Genomic DNA, 27,011 nt, shown 5'->3' on the forward strand with positions numbered 1-27,011 from the left:
ACGTTTTTTTTCCTGTGTGGACTCATCACTGCGACCAGTATAGTTGATCTATTGTGATATCGCCCGGGTGTTTGCTGTATGACCTGCACTGCATTTCTTTTCGCTATAATCGCTATTAAATGAACGATATGCTCATTAAATTTTATGTGTGCTTGTGTGTATTGGGGTTTACCCTTCCTTCAAAGCTTGATCTACTTTACCCACTTTTTCGTCGCTGCCAGCACTATGCCATATTATAGCCGTCCCAAGCGAGGACTCATTCGTTCCTCTGGCCAGTACTCTTAACTATGGGAGGGACTTTCGCACTGTCAAGAGGCTTTAGTGGGTAAATTAAGAATTCAGCACGAAGGAAGGGTAAATGAGGGGAGGGGCCTGAGAATAAACCCATGCTAAAGTCACTTGACAGCGAATGGCTTGATTCTACTAAGATTAGAACCCACGACCACTCGCTTGTCAAAGCAGACTCGGTAACCTTGCGGCTACGGAGCCCCCCAGAATCATTTTCACGTTATTTTTGTCCTACTTTTTCGATATTTTGGTGTTTATTTGTATTATTGTTGTATTTTTTAAGGCCTTTTATAACACTTTTGTGTTATTTTTGTATTATTTGGGTGTCATTTTATGTAATTTTTGTATCATTTTTGAGTCAGTATTAGACCATTTTTGTATTAATTTTCTGTAATTTTTGTGTCCTTTATTCATCATTTTCGAGTATAGTTTTGATGCTTTTGTATTACGTTTGTGTTATTTTCAAATTGTCTTTGTGACATTTCTGTGTTTATTTTCATACAATTTGTCTGTTTTGTGTCATTTTATAATTATTTTGATATAATTTTTGTGTCGTATTCGCATCATTTTCATGTTGTTTTATGCCATTTTTGTATTGCTCTTGTACTATTGTTGTGTCTTACTTGTATTATTTATTGTATTCTCTTTGTACCATTTGTCATTTCTGTGCCTTACTTGTGTCATTTTTTTATCTTTAATTTTTTTTGTAATTTTTGTGTTTTTTTGGTATCATTTTAGTGCTTGACCAAAAACATTTTTTACTATTTTTGTGTTATTTTCATACCGTTTTTGTGCTATTCTTCTGCTTCTGCTATTTTTCTTGTATTTTCTTATTCCTTATTCATAATTTTCGTGTTATTTGTGTCATTTTGTATTATTTTTAAATTACTTCCGTGTCATTGTGTATAATTTTTGTGACATTCTCGTGATACTTTTGTTTTATTTTGTGTCGTTTCATAAGTACACACTTTTGTGTTATTGTATGTAATTTTTTGAGACAGCATTATGCCATTTTTGTGTCCTTTTTTCATCATTCTCGTGTTATTTTTTGTATCTTTTTGATGTTTTTTATCGCTTTTGTGTCATTTTTGAATTATCTTGGTACAGTGGCGACTCGTGGGGGTTTAGCTTACCTGTTCAACGAGCGAAAAATACAAATTAATACGCAGCTTTTTTTTATTATCGCATTTCTATATTTTAATCATAAAACCAACATTAGGGGTTTTCACCGTAGCGCTTGCCATGTTGCGTAAACGGTGTATTTCGTGTATATACTGCCGCAATTCCAGTTTCTATAGAGATGGAACTGTTATGCGAGTAGCGGCAGTATAAATACGCAATACTCCGTATTCGCAACATAGCAAGTGCTACGTGAATATCCCTATTTATTTAAATAGCAACGGGATACGACGGTTTACTTTACCAGCAAACTCGTCTCTGAATTTTAATTACGAACCGAAAACTTTTCGTTCAATTTACCTATTGAACCAAATTCAAGAATTACCACCTTACTGCGATGCGCGCACAAGCCTACATCACACGCACCACAAGCAACAAGCAATGTGCGTAAGTTGTTCAATGCTAAAGATGAACGAGTTGATGAGAAAATTTTGCGAATAATGTATGCCAAATTGCCAACGTGCTCTGTTTTCAAATCCCCTTCGTACCAACACATTGTTCCTGGCGCTAATCTCTAAAGCAACATTCAAATGTCGTGTTGAACGTTTTGCTCATTAGCTTCCTAACTAAATAAAATATGGAATCAAAGCGCAGGCCATAGGGATATGTGGTAGTAAGTTGTTCAATGCTGAAGATGAACGAGACAATAAAGCGCCCGCGCTTTCGAGTAAAAGCTGTATCACATTCTCTTTTTATTTCCTTCATACCAACACATTGTTCCTGGTACTAATTCAGTATCAAGAATCAATACCAGGAATAATGCGTTGGTATGCTTATGCATTGAGATCTCTAAAGCAACGTTCAAAAGTCATGTTGAACGGTTTGCTCATCAGCTTCGTAACTAAACTAAATTCGTATTGCATTGCATATGCGTCAGTGCAAACGAAATTTTGTCGGGCTGAATTTTGTTTGCCTGTCCTATGAACAGGTTGAACATGCGGACGAGTCGCCACTGTCTTGGTATCATTTTTGTGTTTTTTTTTCGTATAATTCGTCTATTTTCGGATTATTTTCCTATAATTTTTGTGTGGTTATCGTATCATTTTTACGTTGTTTTGCGCCATTTTTGTATTTTGTACTTTCAAGCTTGATTTTGCTCATCTCAAGCATACAGAGATAGAGCAATCTGCTTCTCACAACGACCAAGAGCTTTTGTTTTCTGTTTAACCGTTTGCTCTTCCTCCGGACAGTATTCAATCCAGCTTATATTGTTTTCTCTTACAACCACTCATCTTGCGCAGAAGAAGCACACTCACAACAAGCAGAGCGAATCAATCGTCCCTTGGCACACTGGAGACAAACGACTATTTGCTCCGGATCCCAAAGAGAAAATATCGGACAGGCAATTTTATATGGACTGAAACGATTTGCTCCGTCCGACCTTGAGAGCATGCATTCGGTAGTGTTGCTCCGTCAGAAAAAGAAAGATAAAAGAAAGCAGACGCCCCCTTGGGGGCAGAGCAAAGCAGCAAAGGCAAAAAACTCGTCGTCTCTGGTTGGAGAAGGTAAAATCCGACAGAGAGAGAGAGAGCAAATTAATTCGTCTTCTGCGTTTTGTCATTTTCATTATTTTGTTGTAATTTTGGTATTGTGAACTTTTTTATATTATTTTGGTGTTATTTTTCGGCTATTTTTTCTGTTATTTTCGTACCGTTTTTGTGCTATTTTGATGTTTTTTTTGCATTACTTTTGTGTTGTTTTGTTTTTTTGTGTCATATTTGTGCTATTTTTGACATTTTTATGTGACTTATGAAACAATGACACGTCGTGTCATTTGTACTATTTATGCTTACTTTGTATTATTTTTGAGTCTTTCTTTGTATCAGTTTTGTGTTCTTTTCTGTGTCAGTTTGGTGGTATTTTTCTTCAACTTTTCTTTTCAACTTTTGTATCATTTTTGTGTCTTCTTTTCAGCATTTCTGTGTTTTTATTTTTGTATAATTTTTGGGTTATTTTTGAATCATATTTGTGCCAGTATTTCCAACTCTAGAACTTTAGTAGCTAAATTTCTAAAAATAGGGAAAGAAAGCAAATTTATTCGCATTAATGTCTTATAGCCAAAAAGATCCATAGTCTATGTTGCATTATGTTTGGGTTATTTTTATATAATTTTAGTGTTCTTATTGCATTCATGCCATCTTTGTATGATTTTTTTGATATTTTTTGCGTTTTTTCATATTCCTGAATCATTTCTCCATGGTTTCTCTAAGACCGATCAAACCGGATAAAATGAAACTTAATAAATAAATAAATAATAATTTTGTGCGCTTTTTACTTTCATGCTGGTACTACTTTTTCTGACATTTTTTAAGATGCGAAACATTTTCGTGTTATTTTTTATGTTTTTGTACCAATTTTGATAGATTTCTGTCATTTGTGTGCCGTCTTACATCATTTTTGTATTATTTTTCTGCTATTTTCTTATACCTTATTCATAATTTTCGTGTTATTTGTGTTATTTTTAAATTACTTGCGTGTCGTTGTGTATAATTTTTGTGACATTCTCGTGATACTTTTGTTTTATTTTGTGTCGTTTCATAAGTACACAGTTTTGTGTAATTTTTGTATTACTTTCAGTGTTATACCATTTTTGAATTATATTTCTGTAATTTTCGTATAATTTTTATTTCAGTTTTGTATTCTTTTTTTGTTTAATTCTGGTGCCATTTTTCTACCATTTTTGTATGATTTTGCAACAATTGTAGCACTGTTTTCGTATACTTTTTTTCTTCTGTGTGGATTTTTGTATCATTTTTGGGGCAGCATTGTAAAATCTTCCCTACTCTTGCGTCTAACGTTCTAAAAACAGAGAAAGAAAGCAACTTTGGTCGCTTTGAATACAAACTAACTCATGTTTAATCAAATCGTTAGAATTAAAAGCGAAAAAAGTTTCCTACTTTTTCTGTTTTCTGTTCTTATCGGATGTTTTTTTTTGCATTTAAATTAGGTGTCATTTTGGGAGTTATTTTTATACCACTTTAACGTAACTTTGGTATTATTTTTTAATCATTTTTGTGTATTTTTGGAATCACATTTGTATATTTTTGTATAGTTTTTGAATATTTATTAATATGACTCAAGAAATATGGCAATGTATGAGTAATGTATCCCTTTTTGCTTATTTTTGTGTCAATTTGGTATATTATTTGTATCGACGAAAAAAGTTACTGTTATGGCTCTGCTGTAGTAGTAGAACCAAATGGAATTCCAAATTCTCCAGACCGTCCCAATTGATTCGGGGAACCAATGAGACGTTCAATAATGGTAAATAAATTCCGTGACAGTTTTGTATCTTATTTGTGTAATGATTTTTGTTATCTTCGTATCATTTTTGTTTAAAATTTTAATTAAATTTTATCGTTTTTGTTGCTTTTACTGTCAGGCATTATTTTAGTGTTATGTTTCTCAACAAATTAAGACTTATAAATTCAAACATTTAGATTTTTAGCTAACTTTATTTTTGTATCATTTTTGCCATTTTTGTATCACCTCTGCAATAGTTTTTTTCTATGATTTTTGTGCCTTTGAGAGGTTCTATTTGCAGCTCCTGAGTAAAGTGGCTTTTGTTTGCTTCTTTTTTACATTGTTTTTATTGAATTTCTTGCATCTTTTTTCACTTTTGATTCACTCTGGCTTGTTTGTGTAACTTTTGTGGTAGTTCAACGTTACTTTGGTGTCATTTTTGTACCATTTTTAATTTCTTTTGTCTACGGAATCCGCGGATTTAGGAAGAAGTCACTTTTCCCACGGAGAATAGGCTCGAAGAAAGTAATCGATTTTTTGTGGGTAAAAGCTGCCGGTGGCACCCTCCAGAAATAGTTTGCCAAATGCATAAAAAAATATGCATGCATTTTTATTAATATGCATTACTCTGTGCTGGAATGTTACCAAATGGCCAATTTTGCATACTAAATTTTTCCAGAATTATTCTTGACTAGTCGAAAAATGTTCCAAAAGGGGTCCAAACCCAGTTTGAACCTAAATCAGGTTACAATTCTAAATTAAACCTAAATCAGGCTGCAACCCAAGTTCCCATTTAGGCCCAAACACGTCCCAAATTTGGTATAAAAATGTTCAAAATCAGGACCCAACCCAAGTCCTAAATCGGGATCTAATCCCGGTCTTAAATTAGGCTCAAAATAAGTCCTGAATCCGGAACCAAATTAGGTAAAAAATAAGTCACAAAACAAGTGCCGTATTTGGTCAAAAAATGTTTCAAATCTGGTTTCATGTCAAGTTCTAAATCAGGTTTTAATTCAAAGTCATAAGTCAAGGCCCAAGATTAGACCCAAATCAAGTACCAAATTTGCGCGAAAAATGTTCCAAGTCAGGTTCCTCATCAAGTCCTGAATGATGTTCTAACCCCAGCTTTATATCAAGTCCCAATATGAAATCAATTCCTACAATAAAACCATGTTCAAGACGCAAACCTGGTCCCAAATTAGGTCCAAAATGTCGCAAATCCGACACTATGCCCAGTCTTGAATCAAGTCCGAAAATAAGACCAAAATTAGGTAACATCCCAAGTCCTACTAAATTAAGTTTGAAACAATTCAGAGTCTAAAACCCGGTCTGAGGTCCAGTTCCAAAATATTAAAACAACATTAAAATAAAAATAAAATAAGTCCTAAATCAGGTGCCAAATTAGGTACAAAACATGTTCCAAATAAAGTCCAAAATTGGTCGAAAAATGATCCAAATCAGATCCCACATCAAGTCCCTTAGCAGATTCCAAACCCACTCTTATAACAAGTCACAAGCACAAATAACAGTTCTAAATCCACTTGTTTTTTATAATTTTATAAAGGTTTTTTTGCGGTTACGCAACACCAAGAAGATACGAGTGAAAACACACTTCTAGCTAGGTATAAAATCATAATTTTAAGAGGCTTGTGTCTGTCGCCAAAACGAGGGGCGCGATATGTATTTTCGTGGTAATAATCGCCCACATTAAGCAAAGACTCAAACCGATCCTACCAGATTACATTCAAGACGAGCAAAAGTAACGTAGTTGCACCTCATAGAGTTACGCAGCGTTAGCGTTACATAGCGTACCACCAATTTGCTCACAATTGGACGCGAGGCAACGTGCGGGGGTTACAGCTAGTCTTATAAATAAAAATGGATTTCTGCCGGGATGTTCCTTATAGAATCAAAAACTACCGAACCAATCGGCGTGAAAATTTGCATGTAGAGGTTTTCGGGGCCAGGAAAGGTTTCAGTGATGGTTAGAGACCCCTCCTCCCACTAAGAGGAGGGGGAGCTCCTATACAAATGAAATACAAATTTCCTCATAACTCGAGAACTAATCAAGCAAATAGAACAAAATTTGGCATGTGGGTGTTTTTGGTGACAAGAATTTATTCTATGATGAATTGGGACCCCTTCCCACTTTAGGAGGGGGGCTCCTATACAAATGAAATACAAATTTCCATCATAACTCAAGAACTAATCAAACAAATGGAACCAAATTTAGCATGTGGGTGTTTTTGGAGAAAACAATTTATTCTATGGTAACTTGAGACCCCTCCCCACTTTAGAAGGGGGGCTCCCATACAAATGAAATACAAATTTCCTCATAACTCGAGAACTAATCAAGCAAATGGAACAAAATTTAGCATGTGGGTGTTTTTGTAGCCAAGAATATTTTCTATGATGAATTGGGACCCCTCCCCACTCTAAGAGGGGGGCCCCTGTACCAAAGAAACACAATTTTCCTCATAACTCGAGAAGTAATTAAGCAAATGGAACCTAATTTGGCATGTGAGTGTTTTTGGAGACAAAAATTTTTTCTATGATGAATTGGGACCCCTCCCCGCTTTGGGAGGGGGGGATCATATACACATGAAATACAAATTTCCTCATAACTGAAGAACTAATCAAGCAAATGGAACAAAATTTGGCATGTGAAAGTTTTCTAGGGCATGAATATTTTCTATGGTGAATTAGAACCCCTCCCCACTTTAAGAGGGGGGGCTCCTATACAAACGAAATACAAATTTCCTCATAACTCGAGAACTAATCAAGCAAATGGAACCAAATTTGACACGTGGGTGTTTTTGGAGACAAAAATTTTTTCTATGATGAATTGGGACCCCTCCTCACTTTAGGAGGGGGGCTCCTATACAAATGAAATACAAATTTCCTCATAACTCAAGAACTAATCAAGCAAATGGAACCAATTTTGGCATGTGGGTGTTTTTGGAGACAAAAATATTTTCTACGATGAATTGGGACCCCTCCCCACTTTAGGAGGAGGAATCTTATACAAATGAAATACAAATTTCCTCATAACTCGAGAACTAATCAAGCAAATGGAACTAAATTTGGCATGTGGGTGTTTTTGGAGACAAAACTTTTTTCTAAGATGAATTGGGACCCCTCCCCACTTTAGAAGGGGGGGCTCCTATACAAATTAAATACAAATTTCCTCATAACTCGAGAACTAATCAAGCAAATGAAACCAAATTTAGCAAGTGGGGCTTTTAGGGGGCAGAAATTTTTTCTATGATGTATTAAGACCCCTCCCCTGTTTAGGAGGGGGTGGGGGCTCCCATACGAATGAAATTCAAATTTCCTTATAACTTGAGAAGTAATCAAGCAAATGGAACCATATTTGGCATGTGGGAGATTTTGGAGTCTTGAATTTATTTTATGGTAGAGATCTCTCACCCCTGTGGTAGGGGGATACGGACTCTCATACAAATAAAACAGAAATTTTTGCGAAACTCAAAAACTAATCGGATCGGATCGGAACTAATTTATTTGTTTTTTTGCGAGACCATACTGCCGTATTTTAGTATTTCATGTTAGCTCGCAGACAAAAAATCATCGTAGCACAGTGTTTTGCAGGAATTAACGGTTTTCCTGTCACAGGAAGCAACTAAAATGATTTTGCTGGAAATTGATTCATCAGGTCCCAAATCAGACACAAAATATCTCCCGAAGCAAGCCCGAATCTGAGTCCCAAATTAAGTCCAAAATATGTCCCATGTCACGTCTCAAATTTGATCCAAAAATGTTCCAATTCTGGTCCCGTGGCAATCCCGAAACCAAGCTCCAATCCTAGTCCTAAATCAACTCCTAAAATTAGACCGGAATCAAGCCCCAAATTGGGTGCAAAATATGTCCCAACTTGAGTCCAAAATTTGGTCGAAAAATGTCCCAAATCGGTCAAATCAGGTACGAAACATGTCCAACATCACGTCTTTTTCCGAAGACCCGCGCTGAGAATCGCGACTAACACGCTGACAGACGAACAACGTCACGCGCAGTCGCAAGGGCCTGCACAGTGTCGTCGTCCTGAAAGTAAAAACAAGTTAGATTAAAACTTCTCGGTCGGTAGTTTCTACAGTTGACGGAGCAGGAGGCACACTTTGTGTGTGTCTAAAAATAACCCAAAACCAGATACGTCGCTACCTTAATACGGGGGGTTGCGCAGTCTCCTTTTGTCCAGCGTCACGATAACTTGTTAAGCGTAGCTACCTAGTACCCCATCCAAGTTCCAAACTAAGTTTAAAAACATTCCCAAATCAGATTCTTAACCTAGTCTTAAATCAAGTCTCAAAATTCGGCCTAAACTAGGTCGCAACGCAAGTCTCAAATAGCGGGGTTGGGGTCCCTCATTATCCTTTCTTTCAAAATTATGTATAATTTGAGTGTACTGGTCGAAATTGGGACTTAGACTAGACCACTTAGACTTAGACTTGATTTAGGATTAATCTCGGGCCCTGACTTATGACTGTAATCAAAGGCTGATTTAGCACTTGACGTGAAACCAGATTAGAAACATTTTTTGACCAAATACGGCACTTGATTTGGGACATATTCTGTATCTAATCCTGATTCAGGACTTATATTGAAACCAATTTAAGACCAGGATTGGATCCCAATTTAGGACTTGGGTTGGGACCTGATTTTGAACATTTTTGTACCAAATTTGGGACATGTTTTGGACTAAGTTGAAACTTGGGTTACAGCCTGATGTAGGTTTAATGTTGGCCATGATTGAAGATTGCGTCTAGAACATGATTTGGGACATATTCCAAGCTTAATTTGGGACTTGGGTTGTAGCCTGATTTAGGTTCAAACTGGGTTTGGACCTCATTTGGAACATTTTGCGATTAAGCTTTGGGACTTGAGAATAGACACTTGACATAATTTGGGATTTGATTTAGGTCTAATCATGGGCCATGACTCTTAAGACTGAGATTAAACTGTTTTAGGATTTGACGTGAAACCAGATCAGGAACATTTTTGGACCAAATTTGCCACTTGATTTGATGCATATTTTTTATCTAATTAGGACCGGGATTAGATCCTGATTTAGGACTTGGGTTGAACCCTGGGATTGAACACTTTCGCACCAAATTTGGAACATGTTTTGGGACATGTTTTGAACTTAATTTGGGACTTGAATTGCAACCTGATTTAGGTCTAATTTTGGGACGTCTTATACGACTGGGTTTGGAACCTGAATTGGAATATTTTTAGACCAAATCTGGGACATGTTTTAACCTCATTTGGAACTTAGATTGCTACCTGATTGGGAAATTTTGGTCTTATTTTGAAACTTGACTTAAGACAGGGCTTAGAGCCAGATTTGGGACTTGGTTTGGAACATATTTTGTACCTAATTTGGGAACTGCTTTAGATTGAGACTGGATTAACTTGATTTAAGACCGGGTTTAAGACCCTGATTTGGGACTCGTTTTAAACTTAATTTAGGACTTGGGTTGCAACCTGATTCAGGTCTAATTTTGGGATTTGATGTAAGATAAGACTGGGTTTGGAAACTGATTTGGAACACTTTCGGACCAAATATGGGACATGTTTTGGACCTAATTTGAAACTTGGGTTGAGCCCTGCTTTGGGACATATTTTGTACTTAATTTTGGTCCTGATTTAAATCTAATGTTCGAACTTGATTCGAGACTGGGTCTAGAGCCTAGATTAGGACTTGGATTTGGACCTGATTTGGAACATTTTAGGTCAAATTTGGGACATGTTTGGACCTAATGTAGGATGGGAGAGCTTTATCTACTTTACTCACTCGTTCTTCATTGCCAGTACTATCCCATATTATAACTGTCCCTGGCGAAGACTCATTGCGTTCGTCTGACCAGTACACTCAAACTATAAACATTTTTGTACCAAATTTTGGACGGGATTTGGGACATGTTTTGGGCTTAGTTTGAGATTTGAGATGCAACCTGATTTAGGTCTCATTTTGGGACTTGATATACGACTGTATTTGGAACCTGATTAAGGACATGATGAGGGACCGGACTTAGAACATTTATTGACTAAATTTGGCACATTATTTAGGTTTAATTAAGGTTCCATAATTAACTTAAGACTTAAGACTGGGAATAAAACCAGATTTAGGTCTTGACGTGGAACCAGATATGGAATATTTTTGAACCCAATTTGGTACTAGATTAGGGACATACTTTTATCTAATTTGGAACCTGATTTAAAACTTATGTTGGGACTAAATTTAAGACCCTGATTAGATCCCGATTGGGTTGGGACCTAATTTTAAACGTTTTTGTACCAAATTTGCAACCCGATTTAAGTCTAATTTGAAGACTTGATTCAAGATTAAGTTTGAACTTGCTGTGGGACATGTTTTAAACTTAATTTGGGATTTGGAATGCAACCTGATTCTGGTCTTATTTTGGAGCTTGGTGTATGACTGGGGTTGGAACCTGATTTGAAACATATTTCGACTAAATTTGGGACTTAATTTAAGTCTAATCCTTAGACTGGGATTAAATCCTGATTTGGGACTTGACGTGAAGCCAGATTTGGAACATTTTTCGACCAATTTTGCGAATTGATTTGATACATATTTTTGGGACGCAATTTAAGACCGGAATTAGATGCCAATTTGGGACTTGGATTGAGACCTGATTTTGAACATTTTTGTACCAACTTTGGAACGTGATTTGGGACATGTTTTGAACTCAATTTGGGACTTGAATTGCAACCTGATTTGGGTCTTCGCATACGACTGGATTTAGAACCCGAATTGGAACATTTTTAGACCAAATTTGGGATACGTTTGCCCGAATGCGGGACTTGGTTTGCAGTCTGATTTTGGGACTTGACTTCAGGCAGAGCTTGGCACCGGATTTGGCACTTGATGTGGTATGTGATTTGGGACATTTAGGACCTGTTTTGAACCTAGTTTGGGACTTGGATAGAGGCATGCTTTGGGACATGTTTTGTACTTAATTTGGGCCATGATTTAGGGATTATTCTGGTACTTGATTTGAGACCGGGTTTAAGACCCTGATTTGGAACTTAGGTTGCAATATGACTTTGGTGTTATTTTGGGATTAGATTTAAAACTGGTGAACCTGATTCGGGACTTCGTTTAAACCAAAATTTAGGACTTGGCTTGCAAACTTTAGGTCTAGCTGAGGGAATGACATTAGAAGTAGCTCTGTCATTTCTCAATTTTATTGTGTAAGATTACCGTACAGTATCTTAAAAATTGCATGAAGATAGCATAGCCTGCTCTTCTGATTCGGAACACTAATTTTTATTTTGGCCAATCGAATGCTGCTGAAGAACATGAAACCTACCCAGCTAGCACCAACTCGTATATCAATGTACGAAAACTATCGTAAATATCTCCTAACAAACTCGAAATCGTAACTAAAGCTGGTTAAAGTGGAATAAAGTTGATTTTTTGTCGAATATAACGATAATGACTGACATACATACGATTTTCAGCACAAAATCGTAGAGTAGTACGGAGCAACTCGCGCTTAATCGGATATTATCGTATATAAATACTTGTATAGTCGTAACGCTCAAAATTATTCGTAATCACGTATATCGCCTCCAAAATAGTACGGATATGCCAACTTGGCGCATGAAATACGATTTATTTAGCATGTATATCCGTACGTAATGCTGATTTTTTCCTTTTTTATACATATGAAAATGCTAGCTGGGTAACTTTGTAGAGAACGCAACATATAATATGTATATAAAAACATATAAAAAAATGTCCCAGATTCACCCATTTTCATTAAAGAAACCGCTAATCTTTGTTCGCCTCCTCGTTCGCTCTTATGTCTTCCTGATTTGCACTTTACAAAGGCTTAAGTAAAACAACATGGCTGTCGATACGCAAGCTGCCATGCGACGCTGGCAGCCCTGCCTTCGTATAGAGTTTCGACAACAAGCGAGAAGTCAGCCGAAATTTCAGCAAGCTTCTGTGTTGACCTGCAATAACTGTTGAACTGTTCATCTGACGAGATCCCAGCAAAATACTTTGGGACAAAACTTGGTAAAGGTGTGTTTTTTTTTTGCTGACCAAATATGGGACATGTTTTGAACCTAATTTGAGACCGGACTCGAGACTTAATTTAAGACATAATAGTTTGAGAACCGATTTATCTGACTTATTTTGGGACTAGATTTAAAACTGGGATTAGATTTTGATTTGGGACTTGATATGGAACCTGATTTGGAATATTTTTGAACCAAATTTGGGACGTACACTTAGCACTTATTTAGGGAAGAGATTCGAGATCGGTTTTAGGACCTGATTTGGGACCTAACTTTGGTTGCAAATTAATCTAGGTCTAATTTAGGATTAGAACCTAATTTTGGACTTTGATTGCGACCTTATTTGGAGCACTTTTGGACCAAATTTGGGAATTGATTTCAGACATGTTTTGAACCTAATTTGGGATCTGGGTTGAGATCTAATTTGGGACATATTTCGTACCCAGTTTGAAAACTGATTTATGACTTATTATGAGAATAAAATATGTCCCAAAGCAGGGCTCAACCCAAGTTCCAAACTAGGTCTAAACTATGTCCCATATTTGGTCCAAAATATGTCCCATGTTTGGTTCAAGATGTTCCAAATCAGGTTCCATACTCAATCTTACTTTATATCTAGTCCCAAAATTCAGCCTGAATCAGGTGGCAGACCAAGTTTAAATCGAGTCCCGAATCAGGGTCTAAAACCCGGTCTCAAATCAAGTTCTAAATCAGGTCCCAAATTAGGTACAAAATGTGTTCCAAATCAAGTCCTAAATTTGGTATAAAAAGGTTACTAACCCAATACCACATCAAGTCCCAAATCAGGTTCTAACAGGTCCCAAAATCAGGTTGCAACCCAAGTCCCAAATTAATTTTAGAACAAGTCCCGCATCAAGTTCCAAATTTAGTCTAAAAGTATTCCAAACCAGGCCCCAATCCAAGTCCCAAATCCCAGCCTTAAATATAGTCTGAAAATAAGTCATAAATCGGTTTTCAAACTATGCACAAAATATGTCCCAAATTAGGTTCAAAACATGTCCCATATTTGGTGCCTGATGTTTTAGCAAAAAAAAACACCTTTACCAAGATTTGTCAAAGTATTTTGCTGGGATCTCGTCAGGTGAATTGATTTTAACGAAGCTCGTCAATAAAATTTGCCAAATCAACTGTTATTGCCGGTCAACACAAAAGCTTGCTGAAATTTCGACTGAAATCTCGCTTGTTGTTGAAACTCTCTACGAACCTTACCTAAACTTTAAAAAAGTGCAAATCAGCAAGGAATAAGAGCGAGAACGAGGAGGAACAAAGATACGCAGTTTCTTATTGAAAATGGGTGAATTTGTGCCATTTATTTTTCCTAAGTTTGACTTTTTATATTCATTCTCTCATTTTTACCGTAAGTTGCCCGGCTTCGTTTGCTTTTTCTGCCGGATATGTAGAAGGGATTTAGCGTTTAGTTCTCTACAAAGCTAAGTGTCATGTTGAAGCATCCGACTGACCAAAATAAAAATGAGCGTTCCGAATCAGAAGACCAGGTTAAACTATCTTCATATAATTTTTAGGATGCTGTAGGAGAATCGTAATCATGTTACAATCCAAGTCCTAAATCTTAAAAAGGATCTTAAACCCGGTCTCAGATCAAGTCCCAAAATAAGTTCTAAATCAGGATCCTCATTAGGTACAAAATATGTCCCAAAGCAGGCCTCAAAGTAGATCTAAAACAAGTCCCAAATCCAGTCCTAAATTTGGACTAAAATGTTCCAAATCAAATACCACTTGAACCCCCAAATCGGGTTCTAAGCCCTGTCTTAAGCGAAGTTCCAAAATTAGTCCTAAATAAGGTTGCAACCCAAGTCCCAAATTCAGTTCACAATATGTTCCAAATCACGTATTTAAAACCAGATCTCAATCCGAGTCCTAAATCGAGATTCTACTCCCGGTCTTAAATTGAATCCCAAAATAAGTGCTGCGTCGGGTTCCAAAATAGATAAAAAAATATATACCAAACCCCCAAAGTTCCAAAGCTGGTCCCCCATCAAGACCTAAATTAGGTTCCAAACCCAGTCTTATATCAAGTCCCAAAATTAGACCTAAATCAGGTTGTATCCCAAATATCAAATTAAATTTAAAACATGTCTCATATCAGCTTTTAAATCCAATCCTAAATCAGATCTCAAAATAAGACCTAGTTTAAGGCGCAAACCAAATCCCAAATTAAGTTTAAAACATGTCCCAAATTAGGTTCTAAACTTAATCTTTATTCAAATTCCAAATCAGGTTCAGTACCAAATCAGACCCAAATCTCAAATTGAGTCCAAAACGTGTCCCAAAGTAAGTCCAAAATATGTCCCAAATCCCGTTCCGAATCTGGTACAAAAATGTTCAAACTCAAGTCCCAACCCTAAATCGGGAGTGGCAAATTTTGCTCGAAAAATGTTCCAAATCTGGTTCCACGTCAAGTCCCAAATCAGTCTCAAGTCAAGTCTCATGATTTGACCTAAATCAAGTCCCAGATTATGTCCCAAAATTAGTCGAAAATGTTCCAAAATTAAACCTAAATCAGGCTGCAACCGAGGTCCCAATTTAGTCCAAAACATGTCCCAAATGACGTCCCAAAAATGTTCAAAATCAGGTCCCAACCCCAGTCCTAAATCGAGATCTTATCTCGGTCTTATATTGAGTCTCAAAATAACTACCAACTACCAAATCTATACCTATAAAGAAGGATTTCTGTCTGTCTGTCTGTCTGTCCGTATGTTCCTTATAGAATCGAAAACTACTGAACCAATCGGCATGAAAATATGCATGTAGAGGTTTTTTGGGGCCAGGAAAGGTTTTAGTGATGGTTAGAAACCCCTCCCCCCACTAAGAGGGGGGGCTCCCATACAAATGAAACACAAATTTCTGCATAACTCGACAACTAATCAAGCAAATAGAACAAAATTTGGCATGTGGGCGTTTTCGGTGACAAGAATTTCTTCTATGGTAAATTGAGACCCCTCCCCTCTTTATAAGGGGAATTATAACTCCTCTCCTCTTTAAAAGGGAGGGCTTCCATACAAATTTCCTCATAACTCGAGAACTAATCAAGCAAATGGAACCAAATTTGGCATGTGAAGGTTTTCGAGGGCAAGAATATTTTCTATAGTAAATTAGGACCCCTCCCCACTTTAAGAGGGGGGGGGGGGCTCCTGTACCAAAGAAACACAATTTTCCTCATAACTCGAGAAGTAATTAAGCAAATGGAACCAAATTTGGCATGTGGGTGTTTTTGGAGACAAATTTTTTTTCTATGATAATTTGGGACCCCTCCCCGTTTTAGGAGGGGGGGATCCTATACACATGAAATACAAATTTCCTCATAACTCCAGAACTAATCAAGCACATGAAACAACATTTGGCATGTGAAAGTTTTCGAGGGCAAGACTATTTTCTATGGCGAATTAGGACCCCTCCCAACTTTAGGAGGGGGGCTCCCATACAAATGAAATACAAATTTCCTCATAACTCGAGAACTAATCAAGCAAATGGAACCAAATTTAGCATGTGGGTGTTTTTGTAGCCAAGAATATTTTCTATGATGAATTAGAACCCCTTACCTTTTTAGGAGGGGGGGCTCCCATACAAACGAAATACAAATTTCCTCATAACTCGAGAACTAATCAAGCAAATGGAACCAAATTTAGCATGTGGGTGTTTTTGCAGGCAAGAATATTTTCTATGGTGAATTAGGACCCCTTGCCACTTTAGGAGGGGGGCTCCTATACAAATTAAATACAAATTTCCTCATAACTCGAGAACTAATCAAGCAAATGGAACCAAATTTGGCATGTGGGAGATTTTGGAGACAAAAATATTTTCTTCGATGAATTGGGACCCCTCCCCACTTTAGAAGGGGGGCTCCTATACAAACGAAATACAAATTTCCTCATAACTCGAGAACTAATCAAGCAAATGAAACAACATTTGGCATGTGAAAGTTTTCGAGGGCAAGAATATTTTCTATGGCGAATTAGGACCCCTCCCAACTTTAAGAGGGGGGAGCTCCTATACAAACGAAATACAAATTTCCTCATAACTCGAGAACTAATCAAGCAAATGAAACCAAATTTAGCACGTGGGTGTTTTTGTAGCCAAGAATATTTTCTATGATGAATTGGGGCTCCTTACCTTTTTAGGAGGGGGGGGGGGGGCTCCCATACAAACGAAATACAAATTTCCTTATAACTCAAGAACTAATCAAGCAAATGGAACCAAATTTAGCATGTGGGTGTTTTTGTAGCCAAGAATATTTTCTATGATGAATTGGGACCCCTTCCCACTTTAGGAGGGAGGCTCCTATACAAATGAAATACAAATTTCCTCATAACTCGAGAACTAATCAGCAAATGGATCCAAATTTGGCATGTGGAGGTTTCTGGAGGCAAAAATTTTTTCTATGGTGAATTAGGACACCTCCCAACTTTAAGAGGGGGTGCTTCTACACAAATGAAATACAAATTTCCTCATAATTCGAGAACTAATCAAGCAAATGGAACCATATTTGGCATGTGGGTGTTTTTGGAGGCAACCATTTTTTCTATGATGAATTAGGACCCCTTACCTTTTTAAGAGGGGGGGGGGGCTCCCATACGAATGAAATTCAAATTTCCTTATAACTTGAGAAGTAATCAAGCAAATGGAACCATATTTGGCATGTGGGAGATTTTGGAGTCTTGAATTTATTTTATGGTAGAGATCTCTCACCCCTGTGGTAGGGGGATACAGACTCTCATACAAATAAAACAGAAATTTTTGCGAAACTCAAAAACTAATCGGATCGGATCGGAACTAATTTATTTGTTTTTTTGCGAGACCATACTGCCATATTTTAGTATTTCATGTTAGCTCGCAGACAAAAAATCATCGTAGCACAGTGTTTTGCAGGAATTAACGGTTTTCCTGTCACAGGAAGCAACTAAAATGATTTTGCTAGAAATTGAGATTTTGAACTAACTGAATGTATTTATTTTGTTGAAACAACCAGTTTTAGACAAATGCAAAATTTCGATCGCGCGTTGATTTTATCTATCTATCACCTATCAATATGCACAATGAAATTTAATGCGCATAGGCTGCAAACCAACGCAGACTGCTAAAAATGTATTAATTATTGTATGGGATGTTTTCTTATGGTCACTAAAACCAAATATAGTAAAACTACCGCGGAATTGGAAATCTTTCTTGAATTTTCTTTCAATATAGAAAACACATGCATCATTTCTCCTAACAAAACTAGTTGATTGTTTATTGTATAACGTCGAATATGTCGTCCCTAGTATACTTACTATACTTAGTATTCCTGAAGTACCGCCTAACCGTACAACTTGTTGGCAGCTTATCGACGTCGGTGCATTCTGCATTGTATAAATTCAAAAATTGCAAATTCTGAAGATTTTTTGCCATCCCGTCAGTCACTTTCAGACTACCAATTTTCAATGTCAACTGCTGCAAACGCAGCATTGACGGTAGGTGGCTGGCTGACAGATGCGTATCATAAAGAACGAGTTCACGCAGATCGGAAAGCCCTTCCAGCAGACCGTAGAGATTTGCAGATTCGCAATAGGAAACTTCTAGGGTTCTAAGACGCGGAAAGCTATGGCTGATGTGTCCGCTAATTCTATTTATTGTGAACCAGCCAAAAAGCTTTAAATAATGAACTTTAGGAAAGATGCGTTGTAAAGAGTAGTCGTAATGCAACCTTGTCCAATCGTTTAATTCAGCTGCTACAACGCTGGGAAAACAAACATCATTGTTTAGGAATAGTTCTTTATCGAAATCGCAAAAAGAAAGAACCTGCAGCGAAAAAGAATTTCAATGAAAGGAATAAAAAAAGGTCAGCTTCAAATGATGTACCTTTAGATGTGGTAAGCTAGCCAAGCATCGTAATGACGTAATCTCTCTAACATCTATCCGCACTTTGGTTAATAATGGACAGAGCTTGCACAGTTGTTCCAAGTCATTTTGTGCAAGACGGTTACAACGCAGATCGACAGCTGTAAGCTTGGTTGGTTCTGTACATTTTTCAAATACATTAGAACCCGGCATATTAAGTGTCACTCGCAGATACTCCAGTGATAAGTTCTGAAATAATATAGGCAGATCGGGAATGTTGCTCGGCCCTTTAAACTTACGTAAATTTGGAGCTAAACGAATGATGTCAAACGTTGAAATATAATTGAAAAATACTAGTTCCTCCAAATTCTCTAGAACGGGTAATGTATCATCTGGTATGGTCGAATCCCACTGGACCTGCAGCTTTTTAACACGCGGACAAACGGAAAGAAGTTTCAGCGATAAACAGTTTCGCGATATTTCCAGACACACAATGTCCTCCACTGATGAACTGTGTTTCTCAAACCTCTCCAACCACATTAATGCTTTGTCGGTTTCTTCTTCATTCAAATGGGAGGGAAAAAAGCTAACTACGTTGCGGTAGTATCGGGAAACTTTATGTATTGTGAAGTTCACCTTGTTGCCTCCTATACATACATTCAGTCTTATGTGGCCCAAATAGTTGTAGTCAAAAGCCAAACTATTCCACCGTCGACACACCAAGGAAAGCCTCCTTCGGTCCTCCAAACCTGGTAGATAAGCGAAGAACTGCTGCAGCATTTCGTTGGGCAGCTCGTTTATTTGTACTTTGCAAGAATTCATCTTCCAGTTCGTCCAATTCCAAATCCAAAGACAATCCAATCCGATCCAATCAATTCAATCGATTTTACCTTCCGCGTTCTGGTTTATAACCTGTCCTGTTCAGTGTTACTGTTATACTTCGGCAGTTGGCCCGTTCGTTGAACAGATTTTCTACCTCACTATCAGTTAAAAGCAGCTAGCAGGCAAACCCCTAGTGGCACTACCTGTGTGGTTTAATTTTGTTTTCTGCGCAGGGATGCCAGCCGGATACTTTCCGAAAACCTGTGTACAACTGCTTGAAAATTGACAAATTCTCTGATTAGTTGACTTTCCTCTGTCAGTCATGTCGTTTGGAATCCATCCTATACCCGTGCGGAGGTACCACTGTGTATTGTTGATTTCGCGTAATGGCAAGAAGCAAAATCTGGACCTTTATCAGGTCCCAAATCAGACACAAAATATCTCCCGAAGCAAGCCCGAATCTGAGTCCCAAATTAAGTCCAAAATATGTCCCATGTCACGTCTCAAATTTGATCCAAAAATGTTCCAATTCTGGTCCCGGGGCAATCCCGAAACCAAGCTCCAATCCTAGTCCTAAATCAACTCCTAAAATTAGACCGGAATCAAGCCCCAAATTGGGTGCAAAATATGTCTCAACTTGAGACTAAAATTTGGTCGAAAAATGTCCCAAATCGGTCAAATCAGGTACGAAACATGTCCAACATCACGTCTTTTTCCGAAGACCCGCGCTGAGAATCGCGGCTAACACGCTGACAGACGAACAACGTCACGCGCAGTACCTTGCTAGTCGTAAGTCGCCTGCACAGTGTCGTCGTCCTGAAAGTAAAAACAAATTAGATTGAAACTTCTCGGTCGGTAGTTTCTACAGTTGACGGAGCAGGAGGCACACTTTGTGTGTGTCTAAAAATAACCCAAACCAGATACGTCGCTACATTAATACGGGGGGTTGCGCAGTCTCCTTTTGTCCAGCGTCACGATAACTTGTTAAGCGTAGCTACCTATTACCCCATCTTAACATTCCCAAATCAGATTCTTAACCTAGTCTTAAATCAAGTCTCAAAATTCGGCCTAAACTAGGTCGCAACGCAAGTCTCAAATAGCGGGGTTGGGGTCCCTCATTACCCTTTCTTTCAAAATGGGTAAAATTTGAGTGTACTGGTCGAAATTGGGACTTAGACTAGACCACTTAGACTTATTTATTTATTTATTTATTTATTTTATTTGATACATTCATCTGACAATGTCTTAATGAAGGTCACACAAACTCTTACAAAGCATCAGTTCTTGACAATTTTTGAACAAAAATTCGAGTAGGCTCTCCAAATTCGTACAGTTCTTCAACCCGAGTGAACATCCGGATGCATGACGTCACTGGTTCGTGGTACCCAAACGTGGTTCGGTGAAATTCCGTGTGCAATAAGGCCGTAGTTCGCAGAGATCTTTGAGATGCTCGTAAATTCACTTTTGAAAGCAGCGTCGGCGAATCAATGTCGTTGTTCAAAATTTTTGCTACGAACGTTGCCTGCTGAACTTTTCTGCGCCGTTCTAGTGTGTCCAAACCGAGCAGAAGACAACGTTCACGATAAGGAGGGAGATTCTCTGGGTCTCTCCAAGGCAACTCTCTGAGGGCAATACGGATAAATCGTCTTTGGATGCGTTCGATTCTTAGAATCCAGGTGAGCTGATGTGGTTGCCAAATCACGCAGGCGTTTTCAAGCAAAGGACGAACTAGTGCACAGTATAAAGATTTCAAGCAGTGAGGGTCCCTAAAATCTCTTCCGATTTTGGAGATAAATCCTAGCTGTCGGGATGCTTTGGAAATAATAGCAGAACGGTGAGCGTTAAACATAAGTTTGGAGTCGAGTAAGATGCCGAGGTCGCTAACTTGCTCTACCCTCCGGAGAGTATTTCCATTTATATTGTAGTCAAAGATGATAGAGTTTTGAGTGCGATGAAACGTTATAACCTCACATTTTGCTGTGCTCACTATCAAGTAGTTGATCTTACACCAATTCACGAAGCCATCTAACAATTTTTGGAGCCGACGGCAGTCGTCGATGGAGCGCACGGTAAGAAACAGTTTAAGATCGTCAGCGTAGATAAGTGCGCATCCAGTTTCTAGTACCATAACTACATCGTTAAAAAACAATATGAACAGCAAGGGCCCCATATTGCTTCCTTGAGGAACACCAGACTTATTTGTAAACACAGATGAAACAGTAGATTCTAACTTGACTTGCAAGACTCTATCGCGTAAATATGATTCAAGCCAAGCCAATAGCTGCTCTGAGGCTCCCAAACGATGCAATTTCTGCAGAAGGATGCGATGATCGATCCGGTCGAATGCAGCTTTTATGTCCGTGTAAACTGCGTCGACTTGTGCTTTTTCTTCAAGTTGCGTGATGCAGAAGGAGGTAAAGTCGAGTAGATTGGTGGAAACCGATCGGCCAGGCATGAACCCGTGTTGGTGGGCTGATATATAATTTTTGGTACGGTTAAGCATGGCAGTGCCCACAATAATTTCAAAAAGTTTGGAAGCTGCAGACAAGCTGGTAATTCCTCTGTAGTTCCTAACATTCCGACGATCGCCACTCTTATGAACGGGAAACATAAAGGATCGTTTCCAAATACTGGGAAATTTTCCTTGTGCAAAAGACTTGTTGAAAATACAACAAAGTGGTACGGATAACTCAAATGCGCAGCAACAAAAAATAGCGGCTGGGATTCCATCAGGTCCGGGGGAATATGATCGCTTCAATCTACGAGCTGCTTCAACAATCATCACTGGAGTAATTTCGAAAGTGTCAAGGTCGACGAGTCCTTCGGGAACATTCATTGCAGCCAAACCAGCTTCTGCATCGGAGGCGAACTCATTTGCAAATACCGAAGAGAAGAAGGATGCAAACATTTCGCAGGAGTCTGTAGTGGAGCACGATTCTGAGCCATCAAGATATACGTTGGCGGGAATAGAATTGCATTTGCGTTTCGAGTTTACAAAACTCCAAAAATCTTTCGGGTTTCTTCGCAGGTTAGTTTGCACACGGAGAACATATGACTTATACAGGGAGGCGTTGAGCTGACGATACTCGTCACTGGTACGTTTATATTCACGTTTTAATTCTGCGGATTTACGGCGTCGGTATTTACGTAAACAAGTATTGCGCGAACGTTTTAGACTTGATTTAGGATTAATCTCGGGCCCTGCCCTGACTTATGACTGTAATCAAAGCCTGATTTAGCACTTGACGTGAAACCAGATTAGAAACATTGTTTGACCAAATACGGCACTTGATTTGGGACGTACTCTGTATCTAATCCTGATTCAGGACTTATTTTGAGACTAATTTAAGACCAGGATTGGATCCCAATTTAGGACTTGGGTTGGGACCTGATTTTGAACATTTTTGTACCAAATTTGGGACATGTTTTGGACTAAGTTGAAACTTGGGTTACAGCCTGGTTTAGGTTTAATTTTGGCCATGATTGAAGATTGCGTTTAGAACATGATTTGGGACACATTCCAAGCTTAATTTGGGACTTGGGTTGTAGCCTGATTTAGGTTCAAACTGGGTTTGGACCTCATTTGGAACATTTTGCGACTAAGCTTTGGGACTTGAGAATAGACACTTGACATAATTTGGGATTTGATTTAGGTCTAATCATGGGCCATGACTCTTAAGACTGAGATTAAACTGTTTTAGGATTTGACGTGAAACCAGATCAGAAAGATTTTTGGACCAACTTTTGGATTTTTGCCACTTGATTTGATACATATTTTTTATCTAATTAAGACCGGGATTAGATCCTGATTTAGGACTTGGGTTGAACCCTGGGTTTGAACACTTTCGCACCAAATTTGGGACATGTTTTGAACTTAATTTGGGACTTGAATTGCAACCGGATTTAGGTCTAATTTTGGGACGTCTTATACGACTGGGTTTGGAACCTGAATTGCAATATTTTTAGACTAAATTTGGGACTTGATTTGGGACATGTTTTAACCTCATTTGGAACTTAGATTGCTACCTGATTGGGAAATTTTGGTCTTATTTTGGGACTTGACTTAAGACAGGGCTAAGAACCAGATTTGGGACTTGATGTGGTATTTGATTTATAAAATTCTTAGACCAGATTTAGGACTTGGTTTGGAACATATTTTGTACCTAATTTGGGAACTGGTTTAGATTGAGACTGGATTAACTTGATTTAAGACCGAGTTTAAGACCCTGATTTGGGACTCGTTTTAAACTTAATTTAGGACTTGGGTTGCAACCTGATTCAGGTCTTATTTTGGGATTTGATATAAGATAAGACTGGGTTTAAAAACTGATTTGGAACACTTTCGGACCAAATATGGGACATGTTTTGGACCTAATTTGAAACTTGGGTTGAGCCCTACTTTGGGACATATTTCGACTTAATTTTTTGGTCCTGATTTAAATTTAATGTTCGAACTTGATTCGAGACTGGGTCTAGAGCCTAGATTAGGACTTGGATTTGGACCTGATTTGGAACATTTTAGGTCAAATTTGGGACATGTTTGGACCTAATTTAGGATGGGTGAGCTTTTTCTACTTTACTCACTCGTTCTTCATTGCCAGTACTATCCCATATTATAGCTGTCCCTGGCGAGGACTCATTGCGTTCGTCTGACTAGTACACTCAAACTATAAACATTTTTGTACCAAATTTTGGACGGGATTTGGGACATGTTTTGGGCTTAGTTTGAGATTTGAGATGCAACCTGATTTAGGTCTCATTTTGGGACTTGATATACGACTGTATTTGGAACCTGATTAAGGACATGATGAGGGACCGGACTTAGAACATTTGTTGACTAAATTTGGGATATTATTTAGGTTTAATCATGGAATTTAGGGTTAATCATGGACTTAAGACTGGGAATAAAACCAGATTTAGGACTTGACGTGGAACCAGATATGGAATGTTTTTGAACCCAATTTGGTACTAGATTAGAGACATACTTTTATCTAATTTGGAACCTGATTTAAAACTTATGTTGGGACTAAATTTAAGACCCTGATTAGATCCCGATTTGGAACTTGGGTTGGGACCTAATTTTAAATATTTTTGTACCAAATTTGCAACCCGATTTAAGTCTAATTTGAAGACTTGATTCAAGATTAAGTTTGAACTTGCTGTGGGACATGTTTTAAACTTACTTTGAGATTTGGAATGCAACCTGATTCTGGTATTATTTTGGAGCTTGGTGTAAGACTGGGGTTGGAACCTGATTTGAAACATTTTTCGACTAAATTTGGGACTTAATTTAAGTCTAATCCTTAGACTGGGATTAAATCCTGATTTGGGACTTGACGTGAAGCCAGATTTGGAACATTTTTCGACCAATTTTGCGAATTGATTTGATACATATTTTTGGGACGCAATTTAAGACCGGAATTAGATGCCAATTTGGGACTTGGATTGAGACCTGATTTTGAACATTTTTGTACCAACTTTGGAACGTGATTTGGGACATGTTTTGAACTCAATTTGGGACTTGAATTGCAGCCTGATTTGGGTCTTCGCATACGACTGGATTTAGAACCCGAATTGGAACATTTTTAGACCAAATTTGGGACACGTTTGCCCGAGTGCGGGACTTGGTTTGCAGTCTTATTTTGGGACTTGACTTCAAGCAGAGCTTGGCACCTGATTTGACACTTGATGTGGTATGTGATTTGGGACATTTAGGACCTGTTTTGAACCTAGTTTGGGACTTGGATAGAGGCATGCTTTGGAACATGTTTTGTACTTAATTTGGGCCATGATTTAGGGCTTATTCTGGTACTTGATTTGAGACCGGGTTTAAGACCCTGATTTGGGACTTAGGTTGCAATATGACTTTGGTCTTATTTTGGGATTAGATTTAAAACTGGTGAACCTGATTCGGGACTTCGTTTAAACCTAAATTTAGGACTTGGTTTGCAAACTTTAGGTCTAGCTGAGGAAATGACATTAGAAGTAGCTCTGTCATTTCTCAATTTTATTGTGTAAGATTACCGTACAGTATCTTAAAAATTGCATGAAGATAGCATAACCTGCTCTTCTGATTCGGAACACTAATTTTTATTTTGGCCAATCGAATGCTGCTGAAGAACATGAAACCTACCCAGCTAGCACCAACTCGTATATCAATGTACGAAAAGTATCGTAAATATCTCCTAACAAACTCGAAATCGTAACTAAAGCTGGTTAAAGTGGAATCAAGTTGATTTTTTGTCGAATATAATGATAATGACTGACATACATACGATTTTCAGCACAAAATCGTAGAGTAGTACGGAGCAACTCGCGCTTAATCGGATATTATCGTATATAAATACTTGTATAGTCGTAACGTTCAAAATTATTCGTAATCACGTATATCGCCTCCAAAATAGTACGGATATGCCAACTTTGCGCATGAAATACGATTTATTTAGCATGTATATCTGTACGTAATGCTGATTTTTTCCTTTTTTATACATATGAAAATGCTAGCTGGGTAACTTTGTAGAGAACGCAACATATAATATCGCAACCTGCCGTTGGAAAATGTGTAGTCGAACCGCTGAGCACTTTCAACATATCCGACAGAATAAGCAAACCAAGCAGGGCAACTTGCGGTAAAAACCCCAGATTCACCCATTTTCTTTGACAAATCTCGGTAAAGGTGTGTTTTTTTTGCGCTGAAATACCAGGCACCAAATATGGGACATGTTTTGAACCTAATTTGGGACCGGACTCGAGACTTAATTTAAGACATCATAGTTTGAGAACCGATTTATCTGATTTATTTTGGGACTAGATTTAAAACTGGGATTAGATTTAGATTTGGGGCTTGATATGGAACCTGATTTGGAATATTTTTGAACCAAATTTGGGACGTGTACTTAGCACTTATTTAGGGAAGAGATTCGAGATCGGTTTTAGGACCTGATTTGGGACCTAACTTTGGTTGCAAATTAATCTAGGTCTAATTTAGGATTAGAACCTAATTTTGGACTTTGATTGCGACCTTATTTGGAACACTTTTGAACCAAATTTGGGAATTGATTTCAGACATGTTTTGAACCTAATTTGGGATCTGGGTTGAGATCTAATTTGGGACATATTTCGTACCCAGTTTGAAAACTGATTTATGACTTATTATGAGAATAAAATATGTCCCAAAGCAGGGCTCAACCCAAGTTCCAAACTAGGTCTAAACTATGTCCCATATTTGGTCCAAAATATGCCCCATGTTTGGTTCAAGATGTTCCAAATCAGGTTCCATACTCAATCTTACTTTATATCTAGTCCCAAAATTCAGCCTGAATCAGGTGGCAGACCAAGTTTAAATCGAGTCCCGAATCAGGGTCTAAAACCCGGTCTCAAATCAAGTTCTAAATCAGGTCCCAAATTAGGTACAAAATATGTTCCAAATCAAGTCCTAAATTTGGTACAAAAAGGTTACTAACCCAATACCACATCAAGTCCCAAATCAGGTTCTAACAGGTCCCAAAATCAGGTTGCAACCCAAGTCCCAAATTAATTTTAGAACAAGTCCCGCATCA

The 27,011-nt window shown here is 37.9% G+C and overlaps 1 protein-coding gene across 1 annotated transcript in view; it reads right to left on the reverse strand.

The window, feature by feature from the left end:
- LOC128732981 (AT-rich interactive domain-containing protein 1B-like) overlaps positions 1 to 27,011 on the reverse strand; it is a 414,204-nt gene that overhangs the window by 54,696 nt on the left and 332,497 nt on the right. The gene's annotated exons all lie outside the window — the stretch shown is intronic.

The sequence above is a fragment of the Sabethes cyaneus genome, chromosome 1 (assembly GCF_943734655.1).
Source record: "Sabethes cyaneus chromosome 1, idSabCyanKW18_F2, whole genome shotgun sequence".
Taxonomy (NCBI): Eukaryota; Metazoa; Arthropoda; class Insecta; order Diptera; family Culicidae; genus Sabethes; species Sabethes cyaneus.